The sequence below is a fragment of the Ammospiza nelsoni genome, chromosome 3 (genome assembly GCF_027579445.1).
Source record: "Ammospiza nelsoni isolate bAmmNel1 chromosome 3, bAmmNel1.pri, whole genome shotgun sequence".
Classification (NCBI taxonomy): Eukaryota; Metazoa; Chordata; class Aves; order Passeriformes; family Passerellidae; genus Ammospiza; species Ammospiza nelsoni.
Genome location: NC_080635.1, coordinates 23,397,597 through 23,410,854, shown reverse-complemented (window position 1 = coordinate 23,410,854; position 13,258 = coordinate 23,397,597).

Below are 13,258 nucleotides of genomic sequence, written 5' to 3'. Positions count from 1 at the left end.
GCGCTGAACTACATGGTCCCAGTCACACACACGGCCACAGTGTTCTCTGTGAGTCCACAGTTCCTCACCCAGCCTCTTCCCACAGTGCAAAAATGTGCAAAATCATCCCCAGTATCACTGGCCAAACCCCCATCAAATCCCAGGAGAGCCAGGCTGTGTCAGAGGGCTGCAGAGCTACACTTTGGGTGGGGACAGCACAGGGACAGGTGACAGCACTCAATGACACCTCCGACCTGAGCATGTGTGTGAAGTCGAGCATGCCCCACTGAAAAGCTTGCACAAATGATGGCCCAAGTTCTTGGTGTTCATGCAGCACAGGCACAGGCAGAGGCAGAGCTGTTTCAGACCGTGTATGTGTGTGCAGCACACATGTAAACCAAAACAGCCCAGCTGAAAATATTACAGATAACAGGATTCCCAGTGCAGTCTAGATTAAAATGTATGAGCATGGGGGGTTTTAAAGTTTCATTTATTATTAGATAAAAAAATACAACTGGAGTAACGAAGAGATGGGAAGCATTTTTCTGTGCTAATTTTCTGTGGAGGATTCCTTGTCTGTCCTGAGCCTCAATGCCAGCTCAGTTTGTGGAGGTTTACAGTGTCCTGGGTATGCTCTGCTCTAAATGGGTTGTTGAATTTAAGTGAAAAGTCATCTTACACAAATAAAGACCATTATATTCTCATACATTAAAACCTATTTCAAAAGTCATCAACTCTGACTAGTGCAGAATAAAACTCCCTTGAAAATGCTTAGTTTTCAGGTATATTTTCCAGGTTATCTTTTCAATGCAGTGAATTCCTGGAAGTTCTTGTCATGAATCAGAGACACTGATGACTGGGGAATATCTCTGGGAACATTTCCTTGCAGATATATAACCCTGACAACTGAAAAATCATTCATCTCTCCTATACTTTATTTAGCAGCTGAAACCAAGGATTCTCTCACTGTTGTACTGACAGGATTTACCAGATCAGTCAGCATCAGATCATCAGTGGCTTGGTAGCAATGCTCTGGTACCATAGATGGAGGGAAGGTTTATCCAGTGGTACATTTCCCAGGAGACTCCATGACAGTCAGCTTTCACCATATTGCAATTTGTGGTGCATTTGAGCAGTGTGTGGTGCAGTGCACTTGGGCCTGCTGTTTCTCATCATTTATCAGATGCTGCCCTGGCTCACCTGAGCACTCTGCTAACACTGCAGGTATTGCCTGCAGAGCCTTCATATTCTGGTGCCAAAGGCATGGACCTCTGACAATGGCACTGAGGATGGACTTCAGTAATCACATTGCTGCTGTCTTCTGCATGGCTCCAACCACAAGCAAATAATCTCTCTCAATCACTGACAGAAAGCAAATTTAATATGGTAGGGTTGTATTTGGCCTGCTGGCTTTTGTCTGAGCTGCTGAAGCATCCTAGTTATATAATGGGGCTCACAGAGGGAACTCTGCTTTTTCACAAACTTACAATCTTCCTTAGAAAAGTGCCACTTTCAGAATAATCAGAGTAATATACCTTGTTTGGTTTGTTTTTGGTTTTTGTTTTTGTTTTTAGCGCTTGTTTTCCCTCAGCAAAACAGTTTTTCATTTACTGGAAAGATCTTCATGCTATTTACTTCAAATCCAGTTAGCCCACCCACACAGAAGTGTATCGTGAGCAAAACAAGAGAAAGTTCATTCAGTCTCTAGCAGCAGTCCCCAGGCTCTGCAAGGCTGAGGCCCATTTAAGAATGCCTGCTGATGTTGCCAGGTCTCTTGCAGCACAGATTTCTTTCTCTCCCCTCTCCCTGCCCCCTTTCTCCCTCCACATGTTCTGGCTGGGTTGTTGGGTTCCTGCCTGTGCCCAAAAGGGCTGAAAGGCTGGGGTTTGTTATCTGTGCTGTGGAGGTGCACTGGCAGGGACATCTGGCCAGGAGGGTGAGACAATCAGCTCAGAAAGGAGAGAGAGTCCTGGGCCAGTAAAGGACACATGCTTATATATGGAGCTCCAGAGCATGGCTGGACCATGGGCATGGTATACAGCTCTTTCTCAGGAAAAGTCAGAACTATTCAGAGCAGGCTCTACTTTATCCAGGACTCTGGGGTAAACTTGCCATAGAATTATTGCAGAAAGAGCTGAGACTGAAGTGAACAGCCTTTCTGCTGTCACCTTCTACAAGCTCCTGAGTGACAGGCCCCTTGTTGTATCTGAGTAGGCTCTGATGCTGGTTTTATTTTTGCTCTCCTTCCCTTTTTTAGGAGAAGATGATAGCTATGGTTTATTACAACCTAGAATCCTGAAGCCATAGAAAAGAGAATCATAGGGTGTTACAATGCCAGGAGTGGGAAATCATTGTTTAAAATTAGTATTAACAACAGCAAAGGAAGAAATTTAAGAACAGGAAATTAGGCATAAGCAATCCACTTACACCCTCATGGAGACCCCCCAGAGCACAATAACAAACACCTCTCCTGCCATGGCCTGTCCCTGCTCTGTGTGCACAGTGAGCCCAGAGCAGATGTAGAACCCTGATGGTTTTAACTCTGTGCAGAACCACAAAACCTGAGCTGCAGCTTTTAAACTGCATTTCTTGCCTTTCTGTTCACCACTTAAGAGTTTCATAGTAGTGTAGTGCTCTGTTTAATTGCTGGTTATCTTAACCAGGCCACTTAACTGAGTAAATGCAAATTCTGTTCTTTTAGCTCTGAGTGAAAATGATGAAGTGTCTTGAAATACTCAGCCAAAAACCAGATGTAGTAAGGCAAGCTGAGCAGCAAAAAATACAACACAGATGGTCACGATAAATTAATTGAAGACACAAGGGAGGGAGATGCAAAAAAATGCCATGGAGCCTGTAAGTAGACAGATGTCAAAAATATCTGTGATTATGCACTTAATTGCACTCTCTGTGATTGCTTGATTCCTGATGTACACTCTTAACAAACAATTATCTCCAAAGGGCATTGCCAAGGTTCTTGGTTTTTAAAATGACCACATCTCAAATGCTGATACAGTGCATGATACCACCTTTGCAGGGGTAATAATTCCTTAAACATGAATTTTCATTATGTGATGGAAATTTCTCTAGTACTAGACATGTGACTACTTTCACAAAATATTTGAAGGGGTTTTGTCTCTGTCTTACTAAAATATGTGTTATTTTATCTTACACTGATACAAATCCAGCTGACGGCAATTGAGAGATTTTCATTAGCTCCAAGAGGCTTCAAATTATTTGTCCTCTTTCATTCAAAAGTGAATTTTTCACTGCTCAAAATTCAGTACAACAGGAGTTTTGCCATTAAATTCAACAGGACCAAGGCTTTGTCCATGCTCTGTTTGAGTTTGTTCCAGAGTCAACTGAAATCAGTGCAGGGGGAGGAGGGATTTAATCTGATTTGGAAAGGAATTTAAAAAGGGAGGGAGTGTAATGGTAATGCCATCATTTCTCTGAATACAAATATGGAGGGAATTAATTAATTGCCCCATTCAGTGTGTAACCTCATTTGTATCACTGAAACTTCATGGGATGTGTTGTGCCAGAAACACAAACTTTTACACATACACCCCCTTCAGGAGAGAGTGGTAGGAAGAAAAAAGGACAAGGAAACCTCAGTAACTGCTTTGGGGATTTGAGAGTGAAGGACAAAACAGGGGTAAGGGTCTCTGGGGGCAAGAACTGAAAACTCAACGAGTCCCAGTGGGATCACACTGTTTGTGTAGAGGCTCCCAGAGAAAGCCAACTCCTCCCACTCTGAGACAGACAGAGCTCTGGGGTGCCTGTGCTCCTGCTTGGGTCTCACAGAAGCTTCTTTTAAACACTTAAAAGGAAAAGATGCAGGGTACAAAATCTCTCTGTCATTACACCCTGAAACCTTAAAGCCTGCATTCCACAGCTGGGGGAAGTAGGACCAGCCCTTGCTTGTTCTAACAACTGCTTTAGAATGAAAGTTTCTGAAATGGTGGTGTTTCAGAGAGGGGCACCCTGTGGGCATTTGAATTAAGCCCACATTTTCTGAGATGCCATTTATATCCATGGACTCTCTCCAAGGTCACCCACACAGCACATGGGAAGCCCTTGCATCTAAGGAAGTTTGAACCCAGCATTTGGGGTGCTGCTTGCACTGCTCCACTGACCTGCTGGGCACTCTAGCACTGGCCAAAAGCCTCAAATAGCTCTTGGCACAGCTGGGAGAAAAAGCTGGCACACTGCAGCCCTCCCACAGGCCTGGCCCTGGAGAGGATTCTCCCTTTGGCCAGGCTGTTTCCTGCTCTCCATCCATGTTCACCTCTCAAGCCTCCATGGAGAGATCTGCTGCTGCAGAGGCTGCAAGAGACTCTGGCTCAGATGGGCTGGGAAAGCAGAGGGCAGGCACGACAATTCACCCTTTCTCGTACACAGTGTTTTGGTCAGGCTGAGGGAGAGTGCTGCCTCTGCTGCCTCCTGACCTGATGTCTAAAGCCTGGAGAGCCTGAGTGTCACAGGGACAAGGGGACACTTGAGCTGCTCCCTGTGGGTCCCTAAAAAGCCATTTAAAAAGCATCACAAGGGAATGGTAGGGTTTGTTTTTCCAGATTTTATCAAAATTGCTCTCTTCAAAATGTGAATTCTTAAGGTAAATCTTAACTGTCTTGAACATAGTTCCTTCAGTTAAACGCCCATTTTCCAAAAGCTATGTAGCATTGCCCACGCACAGACATGTATTTCTCTCAGTGTGGGAGGTCAACAGCAGAAACTCCAATCCCAAAAATGCTGAGACTTATTCTAACTCTAGAGCCTGTAATTTTGATCTATTTAGTGAAATTATTTAGATGTCATTTAAACCCAAGTGAACGACTGTCCTTTCCTGAAGGCACAGCACTCATTCATTCCCAGCATTACCCAGCATTATCAGCAGCCAGGGCAGGGGAGCTCCGCTGGGGCAGGTGCTAAATGCAGAGATTGAACAAGCACGGCTCAGTCTCTTAAGCAAAAGGTGATCTACAGAAGTAGATGCTATAAATAAGAAGCTTGACTAGGCCAATATTCAAGCAGTAATCAATGTATTAATTAATATGGTAAAGTATGAGAAATACAGCGCTGGGTATTTCCCTCCAACTGCACACCAATAGTTGAGGCTTACAAGTATTTATAGGGGTACTCCTAAGATTTCTCAGCAGTTTCTATTCAAATTTTTACTCATCAGCAGTTTCTATTCCAAATTTTTACATCGCAATTCTATACACTATTGTGAGTTAGTTTTTCTCAGGATGTATCCCAAAAGGAGTATCCCCAGATGGTGGTGGTCCAGTTTCCGAAAGAAGAAAGACGAATCCCATCTGGTGAAGTCCAGCTCCCCAGATGTGGGTCCATCTTTTAATTGCAAGGACTATAAATCTCATAACAGTGATGTCCAGCTTCCCTTGGTCAAAACTATTAATCCTTGAGTTGATGTTCATCTTCCTTTCTCAAGCTGCTTTTCTCTGTTTTAAGGTGTGAGATAAGCATGTTTCCTTTATATATATTCCAAAACTATAGTTTCAAGGATACAAGCACTGTTCTAAAATTATACTTCAAAAGGTTATTATTGCAAAACTCTTTAAGGCTTAACTACAAGCAAAGAGCAACATCCTTAACACTATAATTTAAATGCTCCTAAGTCAACTAAGGTTAATTGCAAACAAAAGATAGGTTCAAAGGCCTTCTTCCATGCTTTACTTTCCTCAGTTATTATTAGAATTCACAACTGTCCCATGGTCGGTCTCCACACATCTCACAATCACAAATACACACACTGGCTCTATGTACCTGACATGAAACACAGCTTGGTATTTCACACAGATGCATCTGGCAGGTTGTATTCACAACACACAGAGAGTCTGTTCAAGCAGTCCCCAGCCTCAGTGCCCACCAGGGAGCTGCAGAAGCTCCCTGAAGCAGGGTCCTGCTCACCCCTGGAAGGTAAAATTCCTCCATGTGGCATGAGGCAGCAGATGCAGGAGATCAGGCAGAGGCTGTTCTCTGCACCCAGACATATCTGAAATAACTCAGGCTCAGCCCAGATGAGATGTTCTGATATGATGCTTATCTGACACCCCACCCTTCTGTATGACAGGAATTGTTTTGGGCCTGCCAGTGGAATGTTCCACAACTTAACTCAAAATACTAATTACTTGACAGGTCAGTGCTCATTTTCCTATCATGGCAGCTGTCTGTTTTCTGTTGTGATTCTAAATGGTTAAGCAAGCTGTATACTGGGAGGCATAATCTGCTGTAATACGCTGTGGTCTGATGCATGCACCTAGATTGGAGTGTTACTTAAGCTTTAATCCCCAAGAAATCAGTGATTACCCACAGGAGACAAACGGAGGGCTGTTTATAGTATAGTTGCTAGACAACAGTGCACCATTGAAAGTATATTTGTCCAAAGATTAACTGCATCTCAGAGGCTGACAACTTTTCCAACCACCTCTTTCTGAAAAGTGAAGTTTAAAACATTTAGATTTTCAAAAGAAAGGAGAGCAACCCCATAATGGCTTGGCATTTTCAGGACACAGGGACATGATGAGAGCAGTGCACAATGCAGAGGAAGGGGCTTGCTCTGCTGGGAAGTGAAGGAGCACCATGATGAATACTCTGCACAGGCTCTTGCCACCCCTCTGCACACACAAGGTGTGCATTCCCCCAGCTTTTATACACCAGTGCTAGACAGCTGCTTTAAAGCCCTTCATTCCCTGCCTCCCTCAGAGAGTAAAACCAAAAATAGTAAAGAAATTACAGAAAGTGTATCATTAAATCCATCTGGTTTTCTCCCCTTTCCTCTCCTGAGTGTTACAGCAACTACCTTTGTTCCTTTTGGAAATGGGGGACATGTAAATGGAGCAGAGCTGGGCTGCACTTACCAAGATCTATTTGGTTATGCTCAAATGCAAACTGCATGAAAAATGTCCAATTTAAATGGTGTTTCCTTACTTACTGCAGTGCTATCACACTTAGCTTTGCCTCTTCCTATAGCTTTGCCTCTTCTTATAGTTTGCTGGTTTTTTTGGTTTTGTTTTGCTTTGGAGTTTTTTTGTTGTTTTGTTTTGGGTTTTTTTGCTGTCTCTTTGACCACACTGTTTTTATCTTCTTCCCAATACAGCAAATGAAGCAAGGAAGAAATATGTGGAGAGGGGAAGGGGTCCTTTGTGTGGAAGAAGCAGGGGGCAAGAAATCCAACAGAGGCCCAGAAAAGCAAGATTTTCCTGACCTGTCATTTCAATTACTGTTTTCATTTTTTAGGAATCAAGTGTCTGGATTATACAGATTTTACAATATATGGCCTCTACGTTACTTGACAACTTTTTGAATTAATCTGGGGTAGTTTTTTGCAGAGAGGGATCTATTCAAAATGTACATGAATTCTTAAAAATGTAATCCTCTTAAATAATTTTCTCAAAGCAGCAGTGTGAGCAGCACCACCACATCAGTGCTCCCCCTCCTCAGCTCAGATCTCTGGCTGGCCCAAACACAGGATAAGGACTTTGCTGCAAGGCGGACGTGGCTGCTGCTGCTGCAGGGCTGGGAGGTCACCCCAGCCACCATCAGAGTTGGGACAGCATGAAGCACAGCATGAAGCCTTCCCTGACACTTCTCCATCCAATCTATTCCTGAATGCACAGTGCCAGGGATCCTGTGGCCCCCTTGGTTACCAGCCACAAGTTCCATGGTAACATTTTTCTTCTCACCTAACATAAATTCTCCTTCACACAGATTAACCTGATTTGCCCTCACCTTGTACAAGCAGATGGGGAGAACAACTGCCCCAGTAGAACACCTGGGACTCAGATTTATCCCATGAGCTGCTGTGACCCTTTGTTCTCAGTTTGCAGTACTTGTGCCACTTGTGTAGTTGTACATTCCTAAATATACAATTTCACCTTCATCATCACTGACTTCCATTCTGGGCCATTTTCCCTGTTAGTCCAAATCATCTTTAACTCAGGGCCTCACTCCAGGTGAGTCCTTCAGTCCTTTCAGGCAAGGAGGTCATAGCAAAATTATAGAAATACATTCTCCAGTCAGCACCACTGGACATAACAGTAAAAATATCCAGTAGAGACAGGCTCACAGCACATCCCTGTGAGACCTTATTTGAAATTACCTCTTGCTGAGATAAAGGAACCAGAGAGAGCTCAGAGAGTGGTTTTTCAACAAACATTTCTTTGTCATGGTGCTTCATCTACACCACAGGGTCCCTAGTGCATCATTAACTTCTAAATTGTTGCACAGAAGTCTGTGCAGCTGAGAGCAGGGTCTGGCCTGCACATTAGTAAGATTTGCTGCTCTGGTCTGTTTCAAAGCCATCAAGATGAAGACTCTATTCTTAGCTTGAGTAGTGGCATTAATGCACAGCGCTGCAAGAAAAGCAGAGAAATGTGTTCCCCTAAGTGCCACCTTTTTTGGGGACAAAGGCAGTCAGGGCCAGCCATAGCTCCCAGGACACCCATTTTAGACATATGTACACATAGCCTCCAAAGCACTTGACACACATCCTCCCAGGCTGAAGCTAGAACTTGTTTGCAAATTCAGAGGAAGATCTGAACCTGAGTTACATGCATGAATTTGAAGGGACAAAAGAGAAGTTATATGGAATTCATTAAAGATGACCTCCCAGTAGATGTGCCAGGAAAATTGTATCCATTGTATCAGAGCATTTTGTTTCTTTTCTGTGAATATCATCACAACATGAAAATTCAGAATGTGCAGGCTTAGCTTTCTGTGGAATTTTTCTCCTTTTTTTCCCTTATGAAGCAGAAAATCCCAGAACGAGATGGATTTTGGTACCTTATGCCCAGTGTGGAAAACATCAATTTAATAAATGGGAATATTTGTCCAAATAAAGGAACTGAAGCTGCTGGAAAAGCGAGGACTGGGTGATCAGGCAGCTCTGTGAACAAGAGCAGAAGCAGTGTAGAGAGAGAATGTAGAAGCAAGAAGTTATTTTCTCATGCAAAAGCTGTCCACCCCCTTATATCAAGAAACCACAAGCCATTCCCTCATGGAAGTGAGAAAAAAATACTGAACATCTCTGTTCAACATTGCTTTTGATTAATTCTCTGTGCAAAGGCAGTCCCTGTCCCATCACACTCACTTGGTGTCTGCATGGACTTAGAGAGGAAAAAGACTTGAAGTGCATCAAGTGAACATTGTTGCTGCTCCAGGCTCTGAGAGGATCACTCTCCTCACCCCCCACTGCCAGACCCTGTAGTTTGGAGAGAAAAGCCACAATGGAGATGGACTGAGCCACATTCCAGGGCTGGAGCTCAGTCCATCAGAGGGGATGGAGCTCCTCTGTGGCAGTGGGCACAGCTTCTCCCCTGGCTCTGCCTGTTTGGAGCTGGATGCTGCAGCTCTGCTTACCAAGGGCTGACAGCCTGCCGGTGGTGCTGGAGCTAAAACACACCTGTTACTTCTCAGCCCACGTCTGGAAGTGAGCATGGAAAGGAATAGGTTAAAAATGGAAGCTCCTTTCTTTCCTGGGCACTGCTATTACTGTGAAATGGTCTCTGCTCAAAGCTTGCCTGCAGGGAGGAAGAGATTGTCATTTGAGAGCACCTACTGCAAGGATATTCTTATTCTGCTCTGAGACTGCTTTTTCCCAATTATCCCAAATAACATATTCCATGAGATTCAATGCTGTCTTATTTCTTTCATGCAGTCAAGCCTCAATTGCCAGCAGAAGGCAAAGCAGAAATCTGATGGACAAGGCTAATCTCCTGAAGAGGGGAGGCTGCAGGCACTGCCCTCTCTGAGGACCCACTTTAGCAGCAGGTAGCAGAACCAGACAGATTCTCCTGGAAAAATTACTGACAAAAAAAGTCAAATGCAAAACAAATAACCTGCTCCACTCTCATCTGCTTATTGCTGAAGCAAAATCACTTGTCAGCAAGGGGACATGAGCACGCAGTATGTTGTCACGGCCTGGCAGCTGGCACCATCTCCATTTTGCAAGGACAGATTCCTGCAGGCAGTGACCAGCTTTCTGTGACACTCTGAGTGCTTCTGACAGGGAAGTGCTCCCACAGCCCTGATTCTGGTGGGAATTTTAACTTCTGGAGTGAGACACTAGCAGAAGAGAACCTGTGACATTCAAAGCAAAGAGTCTGGTTGCCATCTTATCTTTCCCTCCAGCCTCTGGATGTCTCTGGCTCCTCCTCAAAGAACAGCCCTACACCCTCACATGAAATGTGGTGTAGAGAGGCTCTGGGACCAGACCCTGGTGCCCACCAGGAGTGTGGGTCCTGCACAACTGGGAGCTGCTTCATTTCACAGAGGGCTGCACAGCAGAAGGAGCAGGTGGAGAAAAAGCCCACTGCACTTCTTGTTGCTGCTCTGGTGACCGTGGAGGAGCAGACAGGCCAAAGCAAACCGAGCAGCAGCAGTCAGTGCTCTGTTGAGCAAGAGAGCACATGTGTATGCAGGGTGGATTGAGTCTCACCCCAGAAGGCCAAACAGCAGACCTGGTGCTCTAATGTTTCAGATGTTATATTCAGATGTTTCCTTTTGCTGAAGTACATTTCTGGTGGCTGCAGGTCAGTCACTATTGCCCTGAAGGACTGGATATTCAGTGTAAGGTACACCAGCAAGCTGTGCTGACCCCACTCTGTTCACACCAGCATGGAACCTCATCCATGCATCCATCACAGCAGAACCTGCCTTGGGATGCCTCCACCATCTCTTTACTCTCGTTTCAGCCCTGCTCTGAGCAAATCATCTGTGCCTGTCACGCACTCAAACTTTAGACCAGAGAAGAGCTCAAAACAGAAAGTCAAATTTTAACCCAGCACAGCCACAGGGAGTGGAGGTCTCTTTTGTGCTGCAAATATTTATCTAGCACATTACTGATGCTTTGGGACATAATGATAGAAGATTAGAATGATTATGATCTCTGCAAAAAGTGGCTTGTCATGATTCATGAAACGCAGCTCAGCCAGAATGAACCTGCTCCTGGACCAGCAGCTGAAATGCAAGGAAGCCTAAGGGAAGAAACATTAATGTGTTTTCAGTGATAGGGCTACAAGAGGATTAGTTCTGTGATGTCTGAGTCCAGTGTTCCAGAAACTGAATTGGCTTCTGCAGAATAATTCATTATCTCTACTGAAAAGCTTTTCTGAGGATTTGAAAAGGGACAGAGAGAGGGGCCAAAAATCACACTGGCTCCAGGGGGCTGATCTTTGGCATTGAACTGATGCTCATTGTATGCTAGCAAAAGAAGGCTGGAAGGTGGAGATAGACACCCATGGGCACTATGGCACTATAAAAAGTAGCAGGGCCAGCTCGAAAATGGCTGAGGCAATAGCACAAGGGAAAGAAGAAAGAAAGATTTAGTTGCATAAAATGTTCCCTGAGCTTACACAACAGATTTTTTTTCTCCCTCCATACCATCGTGGTGCTTGACAAAGACAGATAAATGCAGTTTTGAGTTATGATACCAACTGTAACAAAATCATCACACCATCGAGGAATGCTGTTTCCAGCAGAAACACATCGGTCAACTCTCACATGGGTTTCAGAATCCTGATTCAGATGGCTTTGTGACAGGATTTACCTGCACATTTATTCTCTAAGGTATTTCACAGCTGTTAGAGCTATTATTCAGCTCACTGGGTGGTTTATTTATTCTTTATGAAGGCTGTAAGTGTCCTGAGAAATGGCCTTCTTTCCAGTGACCAAACAGGTACCATACGGAGAGCTCCTCGCCTGCCATCTGCTCCAGCCTGGTGGGAGGGACAGCTGTGGAGGCAGCAATCATTCCATTTCCTCTGACACTCAGTCCTTGAGGTCTCTGCTGATTGCCCAGCACAGCCAGTGAGTCTCACTGTGATGTGCACAGCTATCCAATAAGAAGAGGATTAGGACCATGTGTCCCATTGAGGGCCCTGGTGGTGATTGTGCCCTGTAAACGCAGGTAGCGCCTCTGAGGTTAGCACAGCCCTGACCATTCCTGGCAGCCAAGGACTGGCCACTTCTCCCAGCCTGCCCTTACCACAGGAATGCTACAGGGCTCTGCCTGGGGCTCTGGCACCCCTGACACGGCCAAATGTGTGGTGACTGCTGGGACAAGTGTCATGAGTAGAAAAGTTGCCCATTTTCTTAAAGGTTGCAGAATTCACCAATTAGGCCAGTTGCTGCCAAGGTGGAGTTCTAACTGTTGGTTGTGGTAATCACCTGTTGTTTATAGTTTTTCATTACCTACCTGTTGCTTATGGTTGGGAATTCCCTTTTTTGTGGAGTAACACCCTGCTGCTTCCTGGAGGATGGCAGCCGGGACGGTGAAGAGGAGGGGACATCAGGGCTGGCATGAAAATGAGGAAGCCCCTCACCAAACCTAGGAAAAACCCCTAAAAACAATGAGCCAACACAGAATTGAGGGGTCAAAGTGATGCCTAGACGTGAGGAACAGAATCCAGTATCTGCTAAGACCCTTTTCACCCCTCACCCTAACCTAAAAGATGTTGGCTGGACAGAGGCACTTGAATGTCAAACCAAAAAAGTGGGAATCTCCCGGTGTTCTTGTGAGAATGGAACCCCCAGCTCTGCCTGCAGACCAGTGGACAAAGCTGCACTTTTCCTCCTCCCCCATGGGCGTGAGCATGACCCGTTGATTCTTCCTACCCAAGCCGATATTTAATAAAGGCATTAAAAGGAGAAAGATCTCCTGCCCTATTTATTTCACAAGGTTTTGGCAGAGGCCAGCCAGCATGCCTCAGACACACGGAGTCCTGGAATCTGTAATGAGGGATTCTCCTGCACCAGGGTGAACACAGGTGTGTCTGCACTCTCAGCAGGCTTGGGGTGATTTAATGATGGACGTGTCCAGGGAAGGTGGGGGATGCACAAATATTCAGTGCACAACCGTTTAGGGAGCTGCTTACATGCACTGAGCTGTCCTCTCAGGTTTGGGCTGAAGAGTAAGACCTCCTGTCGCTGATTAAACTATGTTCCAGGCACGACAGCAGTCAGGAGCTGTGCTGCAGGAACTGACTGACAGCAAGGCACAGAAAAGGGATTAGTCCTTCAGGTCAGCAAAAGAAGAAAGAAATTGAGATGACAAAAATAGAGTGCAGTCTCAGAGCTGCAGATTGCACGGCATGGCTGTGGAGCACCTTGTTTCAGAGGTGATGGAAAGAGCACGAAATGGAGATCTCCTGCTGATCTCTATTACCGGCTCTCACTCCACCTGCCCTGCCACATGTAAACCTGCAGACCACACCTGGGTTTTTAAACACATACTTAGCAGCCAGCTTGAAGAGGATAA